The sequence below is a fragment of the Echinops telfairi genome, unplaced genomic scaffold (assembly GCF_000313985.2).
Source record: "Echinops telfairi isolate 266 unplaced genomic scaffold, ASM31398v2 ScPeMD7_1;HRSCAF=3_0, whole genome shotgun sequence".
NCBI lineage: Eukaryota > Metazoa > Chordata > Mammalia > Afrosoricida > Tenrecidae > Echinops > Echinops telfairi.
The window spans coordinates 47479791-47487784 of record NW_022103896.1 but is presented as its reverse complement, the minus strand read 5'-3'; the positions used below and the strand labels follow the sequence as shown (position 1 = coordinate 47487784).

General features: G+C 40.9%; 1 pseudogene; it reads right to left on the bottom strand.

Moving 5' to 3' along the window:
- Positions 1-1352: 1352 nt before the first annotated feature.
- On the bottom strand, positions 1353-1742 carry LOC101657155 (annotated as a pseudogene).
- Positions 1743-7994: the final 6252 nt, after the last annotated feature.

Here is a 7994-nt window from a genome sequence, read left to right as displayed (position 1 = left end):
GGGGCCTCCATGCGCTGCTGGTGATACTAGAAAGTGCTGGAGCTGCATTGGAGACTTGAGAGAGAGGTGGTGGCAGGGAGTCTGGTAAGAAGTATGGGCCACACTTTCTTGCAGTGATGGATGGGAATACATTGAACCTCAAACTCTAAATGGTAAATTGGATAATCTATGAAATAGATCTCAATTTAACTCTTCAAAAAAAAAAAATTTTTTTTTAAAACATTACTATTGTATGTGCCATGACAGGTATTAAGGCATTTTGAAGTTTTGTCACCATGTTTTATGTACCAATTCTCTCCAAAAACATGTTCTTACATTTACTTTGAGTTGAGCATTTCTTGCTTTTTTTTTTAAGTCTTCAGAGTAAAACTACAGTACCACATATTTCCGCTGCTTGTGCAAATCAGCAGCCTTTGCTTCAAATAGCTGTTTCTATTAACACTATGCCTAATTATTGAAAATAAACATGTGCAAGTACGAGCTTCTGCTGACTGCCTCTCAACCTATCTTTTCCTCCTGCTGGTTCATGCTGAGGGGTCTTGGTTGACTTAAAGTTTGCCAGAGACCCTGGTTTGAACATGCCCTTAACTGGCAGCAACATTTGGAGTCCATCCTGGGGATTTCAATGTAAGTCACTTATTCCATCCTGGTGTTTTTATGAGCCCTCTGATAAAGAACATTCCGATATACATACATGTCATATTATAAAGCGACTAAGGAAGGTACTTTGTAAATTAAAATGCTAGCTCATGAAAGATAGCCTTTTAAGGATCTTTTCCCTTTGATGAATAGAAGACTCCCAAAATCTCATATAAATGGTCACTGAAACCAGCAATGAAGGTGAACTGGTGTCTGCATGACAGACTGTTTACATTTTTAACACTTTTTGTTGTGAATTGAAGGGTTGATAGCGCAGATCAGTTTTGCATTCAACATTCATGCACGTTTTGTTTCCTGTCATTGAATGCAGTCCTATCAAAAGTCCTAACTTCACTTTTTTTACTTCCTTCCTGTGTTTCCTGCTTCCGTTCCGCCTTCTTCCCTAAACCTGACGAACACCGTCCCTGGGGAAATGCTTCCCATTTGATCTCAAATGGTTGTTGTTCTAAGATCTAGTTCCCGAGGTTTATTCTATTTTTTTTTAGCACAAACACATTCATTTATTCATCAAAGAGATGATCCTAATCAAATCAACACTTTGAAATAGTTGCATGTAAGATGTGTGTGATCGAAGTAATGGAATATAACAACAACAACAATAACAACAACAATGAAACAGTAAGGAGATTTGCTCATTGAACTGAGCTTGTTCCTTCTCACAGCTAATTCTTGTCCCAGTGATGATGGAATTTTTATTCTACTTTTTCATAGGTCCAAGTGCAGCTGACCTTGTTCATAACGCATTCCACGACTAATTTTCCATTTTCCTATGTTCTTGTTATTGCAATCCTGGGCTTGGACCAAAGCACCATCTGCCAAGTTGCAGACGGTCTGAGTTTTTCTGCCGTCAGCTGTGGTTCTTCAAACTTTTCTCCTGGCTTACAAGAAGGCAGCATGCTTTTTAAAGTGCTCTCCGTTTTCACGGTGAGGGCTTGGCCATCACAAGTGATGACACAGTCGGGCTTGGCCATTGCGCCCATTTTTGGAAGGGCCATTCCCACTCCTAGTTCCTTCATGTATTCATCACAGCCTTTGCTGTCCACCAGGTGCCACCTTCCCGCGAACTGCTGAATGGAGGCCATGCGCGCGGAGGGCGTGCGGGTGTGGGGGGCGGGGAGGGCAGAGGCGAGTGTGGCGGGTGAGCGCGGTGTCTATTACTTGCTCTACGGAACTGGATATTGTTTGGCTGAGAATGGAATCATGGGCGTGAGTTCATTCCCAGACCCAAAAGGTGACTAAGGGTTAAAAAATATTTTAAAATCTAACAATTTCAACTGGCAAAACAGCCGGTTACTTTATTTTACCTTCTATTGTTTCCTTAAAAAAAAAAATCATTTTATTGAGGGCTCGTACAATTCTTATGACAATCCATACATCCATCCATTGATTGTGTCAAGCACATTTGTGCATTTGTTGCCATCAACATTCTCAAAACATTTGCTTTCTACTTGAGCCCTTGATATCAGTTCCTCATGTCCCCCCTCCCTCATGAACCCTTCATAATTCATAAATTATGAATTTTGTCATATCTTACACTGTCCGACGTCTCCCTTCACCCACTTTTCTGTTGTCCATCCCCCAGGGAGGAGGTTATATGTAGATCCTTGTAATCGGTTCCCCCTTTTTACCCCACATTCCCTCCACCCTCCAGGTATCACCATTCTCACCACTGGTCCTGGATTCCGTGTTTCCAGTTCCTATCTGTACCAGTGTACATCCTCTGGTCTAGCCAGACTTGCAAGGTATTCTTGGGATCATAATAGTCGGCGGGGAGGAAGCATTTAAGAACATTTAAGGAGTAGAGGAAAGTTTCATCATTGCTACTCTGCACCCTGACTGGCTCCTCTCCTCCCTGCAACCCTTCAGTAAGGAGGTGTCCAGTTGCCTACATATGGGCTTTGGGTCTCCACTCTGCACTCACCCTCATTTACAATGATATGAGTTTTTGTTCTTTGATGCCTGATACCTGGTCTCTTCTACACGTCATGGTCACACAGGCTGGTGTGCTTCTTCCATGTGGCCTTTGATGCTTCTGAGCTAGATGGTTGCTTGTTTCCCTTTTAAGGTTTGCAAAGCAGAAATTCCTTTCTGTTCAATAATTTCTACTCTTTGCCATGTTGGAGGGCAACATCAAATCCCTATTCTTTCTTTCACACATTGTTTCAGAACCGCTCTATGGCCAGGGAGCCTAACTACCAGGAATGATTGGGAGGCTGTTCTGACGGACAGAATGGATCGTCTTTGAAGGTTTCTACAAATGGCTCACCAATACTACTTTGTGGACAGAACGATCGCGGTCAATAAGGAAACTAGTGTATAAAATAAACCAGGATATTTCTCATTCAATTATTAGGTATGCTACCAAAACGAGAGACTACCAAAATTATTTACCAAAATAATAAATCTGACATTCATACAGGATCGATTCTAGTGTGCTCTACCAACATTTGCTGATACTGGGAGCGATAGAACAAGTCATCTATAAGCATAGCCATTTTTATTCGATGGTGTGACTATACTACCCGCTGTGATTTAGGACCAGAAAGTTCATCTGAGATGCTTCAGGCATAAAATTTAAAAGCCAAATATTTGGAGTCACAACCTGTTGCCATTTTCTTAGATAATTAAAGATATTGTATTTTCCTTCATGAATTAGTGGTAAAAAAAAATTCTGGTGAAAAGCCTGTTGAGGCCAAAGAGATTATCTATAAAGAGTAAAAAGTAGGTTCCCATCTAAGGAAAAGTGCTCAGCCTCTTCTAAGGGGATTTTCTGATGCAGCACTCAGCCAAATCTGAGTGGGTTTTACTCAGTGGCTTCACAGCCCCTGGAAAAGAGGTTCCTGTGAACTTCTGCAGTTTAACAACTACAACAATTGATCACAGTGGTTTTGCTTTTTTTTCAATGTTTCAAATATGTTGAGAATAAATGGCCTTTCTCGATATTTGTGTGTGTGTGTGTGTGTGTGTGTGGACAAAGCTTAGGAATTTAGATAAATTTAAATCCTTAAGAGGAAGGAGAATCATTAGTGGTAACAAACAAAAGCCCTTGAGTTTCAGTGGAATTCTTTTTGCTCCTCATGAATTTGTGGCTTTGATGACAGAGAACATAAAAATGCTTTCTATTTTCTAGAAGCAGAGCTTGAACTACAAACTAGAGCTAATCTGTCCAGCGTGTGGTAGAGAGGTCAGGATCAGTAGTTACCTGGGTTGAAATCTGTTCTTCTTTCTATATTTTAGCCTATTAGATGAGTTTTCTCCTCTTTTTTATGTGATTAACAAGGAACTTATATCTTTCCTGTTTCCCCCCCAAAATGTATCTAATAAGTTGGTTGAATTATAAATGATTAATTTTTAATTAAAGATCCAGTATGAATCTTTGTTTACTTATTTTTGTTGTTTTTAAAAAAGTACTTTTATTGGGGGCTCTTACATCACTTATCACAATCCATACATTCTTCCAGTGTGTCAGGCATGTTTGCACATATGGTTGCATCCACATTTTCAGAGCATTCTCTTCCCACGTGAGCCCTGATATCAACTCCCCATTTCTTCCCCCTCCCCTCCCGCCTGCCCTCCCTCATGAACCCTTGATAAGTTATAGATTATTATTTTCATATCTTACATCATCCTCCATCGCACCTCACCCACTTTTCTGTTATTCATCCTCCTGGGAGAGGGTTCTAGTTGATTCTTATGATTGATTCTCCCTTTCTCCCTGCCCCCTCCCCTAATCCTCCTGGTATCTCTACTCTCCTTGTTAGCCCTGAGGGGTTTATCTATCTTGGATTTCCTGTGTTGTGGGCTTTTATCTGTAGCAGTGTGCATGTTCTGGTCTAATCCGATTTGTAAAGTAGAATTGAGGTCATAATAGCGGGGTGAAGGAAGCACCAAAGAACTAGAGGAAAGTTGTGGGTTTCATTGGTGCTATACTGCACCCTGACAGGCTAATTTCTTCCTTGTGACCCTTCTGTGAGGGGATGTCCAATTGTCTAGAGATGGGTATTGGGTCTCCACTCCATGCCCCCACCAGCCAGTTCACATTGGGTATGATTTTATTCTGGCTCTTAGATGCCTGATACCTGATCCCATCTACATCTCATGATCATACAGGCTGGTGTGCTTCTTCCATGTGGGCTTTGTTGCTTCTCAGCTAGATGGCCACTTGTTTGTCTTCAAGCCTTTAAGACCCCAGATGCTATGTCTTTCGATAGCCAGGCACCATCACCTTTCTTCACCACATTTGCGTATGCACCCATTTTATCTTCAGCAATCATGTCAGGAAGGTGAGCATCACAGAATGCCAGATTTTTAGAACAAAGTGTTCTCGTGTTGAGGGAGCACTTGAGTTGAGGCCCAATGTCCATCTGCAACCTTAATTCTTAACATATAGATATGAATACATGGTTCTATTCACCTCTCATTATACATATATTTACATATGTACATGCCTCTATTTAGACCTCTATAAATGTCCTTTGCCTCCTGGTTCTTTTCTCTATTTCTTTTTACTTTCCTCTTGTCCCACCAACATGTTCAGCCGTCATTTGGGTTTAGTAATTCTTCACTACTACATTGTCCTTGATTAAGCCCCAGTAGGCATCCTATGACCTCCCTTCCATGATTTTAGTTCACTTGTTGGTCCCTTAATGAATCTTTATTTTTTTAAAAAGGAAAACACCTTAATTCTTCAAGTATAGTAATGTGATATGCCTAAGACTCCATAAACTGCAAGAAATATAATTGTCAAGTATACTTTAAAACCAACAATAAAAACGAATACCAATAAACTATGGCACAGTGCCTTCTTATCATTTATATCCCATAGAAAAGCTATTTAGAAAAGCTATTTAGAACTTATTTGGACATAATAGCTATTTATCACTTTCTTCCCACATAAAAAGGAAAGCAGAAGTAAAATAAATTTGCAATGACATGCCTAAATCTCTGTATGTGAGAAGCAGTACTTTAGCACACCTCTCTGTTAGTAAGCAACATGTGACTTCTACTACGGAGCATCTTCCTTCCTAAGAGTTCATAAATCACGTGGTCATTGCCTTATAAGAAAATACGACATTGTGGCCATTCCTCTAGGGATGACTCTTCCCTTCATGTTGTCACATGTATGCTTCATTACGATTTCTGCATTGCTTTGTTGGGGAAGAACATTCTGTTTTAGTGCCAAATCACAGTGCAACCTTTAACAAGATATTTTTCACAGCATTTGAACTCAGCACATATACCTGACATTGAAGTGACAACTATAAGAATACCGCGTACAACTTTACATATAAGCACACAACAACTCCTGCGTAATGATTGATCCCTGGCAAACAGTGATGGCAAGCAACCATTACTCACAAAACGCATGCTGTTTTCAAAGATGTTAAAATGTGTAAAAAATAAAAAATGAACCTTAGGATCTATAAAACCCAACCACAACCCCTAACATCTGTATCACGGTGGCTGTCAGCAGGAATTTTGTAGTCAGAGAGGCAAGAGGACTAGCGCAGTCATTCATGTCCAGTGTCACGTTGGTGTGGTAAGGAGCCCTGGGTGTACAATGGGTCAGCTATTGGGTTCATCATTGAATGGTCAGCAGTTGACACCTACCAGTCACTCCAACGAGACTGGCTGCTCCTGCACAGATTTACGGCCTTGGAAATCCACGGGGCGGCAATTCTCCCCAGGGAAATCACTGTAAATCAAAATCAAGGTGTCTCGTTGGGGTCCTGGATTACATGTTGGGCTGCTAACTACAATGCCCCATGTGAGCAGTTCAAAACTACAAGCTACTCCATGGGAGAAAAATGAGACTATAAAGATTTCCAGTCTCAGAAACCCACAGGGGCAGTTCTACCCTGTCTTGTAGGTTCACTGTGAGTCAGAATCCACTCAGTGACACAGAGTTTTTTGGGAAGTCAAAATCAAAGAGATGATAGTGGGTTTAGTTTAGTTGAGTATTTAATCTGTCTTAGTAATGTCTTTCATCTAACAATTATAGTATAATAGCATATATTGGCCAGAATTAACATAAGAATTGTAAATATTGGGTACCTATAGAAATTGCTCCCTGTTATATTGAAATCTTGGTTGTAAGCATTGCTGTTTTAGTCTTCAAAACTTCATGTGAACTGAGTAATAAGTCGGGGGTGAGTATTATCCCTACACTGTCTTTGAGGAAAGCGAGGATCAGCGATTGTGACCTGCCCACGATCACAATGGTGCTGTTTAGGCAGTCTGACTCAGAGCGACCCAGTGTTCAGGGAAACAAAACCCCACCCGCTCCTACTCCACACTCACAATTGTTCTTATTGCTTAGCCCATTGCTGCAGCCAATTGGGCACGTTGAATGTCTTCCTTTTTTCCACTGCCCTTCTACCAAGCAAGACGCCCTTCTCCTGGTCTCTCCTGATAACATATCTAAAGTGTGCCAGCTAGTAATTAAACAACACAGGAGAAAGAGAGCTTTAGATCTTCCCATATTTCCCCTAAACCGAAGCTGACAAATGGGCATATTGTATACTCCTACAGGAACTATTGGAATTGGATTTTTTGTTGTGCAAAACAGGGCGTTATGGATATTTTTTGTTCTCTAGGATGCCGTTCTTCTATCCTCTAGTACCTATTTCTCTTCTCTTCTTTCTCTTCATGCTTTAAACTAGGCCCCAGTTCCCAGAGAGAGAGCGTATCACCTAGGTACGGCCAATCAGAAACTCAACTTTCCATCACTAGAGTGATTGGTCCAGCAAGAGGATTTACCTCAAGCCAACTCAATCAGAGTAAATCAAAACTAATCTTAGCATTTGTACTTAGTAATCAGAAAAAAAAGATATTTAAGCAGAGAGAGACACTTCTCCCTTCTGGTTGATGTTTTATATGTGCATATATTTTTATTGAGTTAAAATTAATGTATCATGCAACTAAATAGTTAAATTATATCAAGAAGAACTGTGAAATCATAGCCACAGTCGACTTCGGAATCTTTTCTACCTGCTTTTACCCATTGATATTGACTCCCCATCCCCCTCCCCTCCCAGTCTGTGTCCCCATGTGATCATTAATTCCATTTTATCCGGTTGCTGTTGGCACAAGGTGATAAAGCTGGAGCAACCACTGCCATCTTGGCAACACATGGACCCTGAAAATGAAGTCAGCACATGGGGCACAGCGCAGCCAAGCTGGGCAACAGATAAAAGCCAGATACTCAATTTACCCTAGGAGCTTCTGAAGCTACTCATGCTGAGGGTGGGCCTATTTTTCACTTCTCAGTTATGTGACTCCATAAATCCTCTTCCCCTCCACACAAAGTAAAGAACCTTCACTTTCTGAGCAAA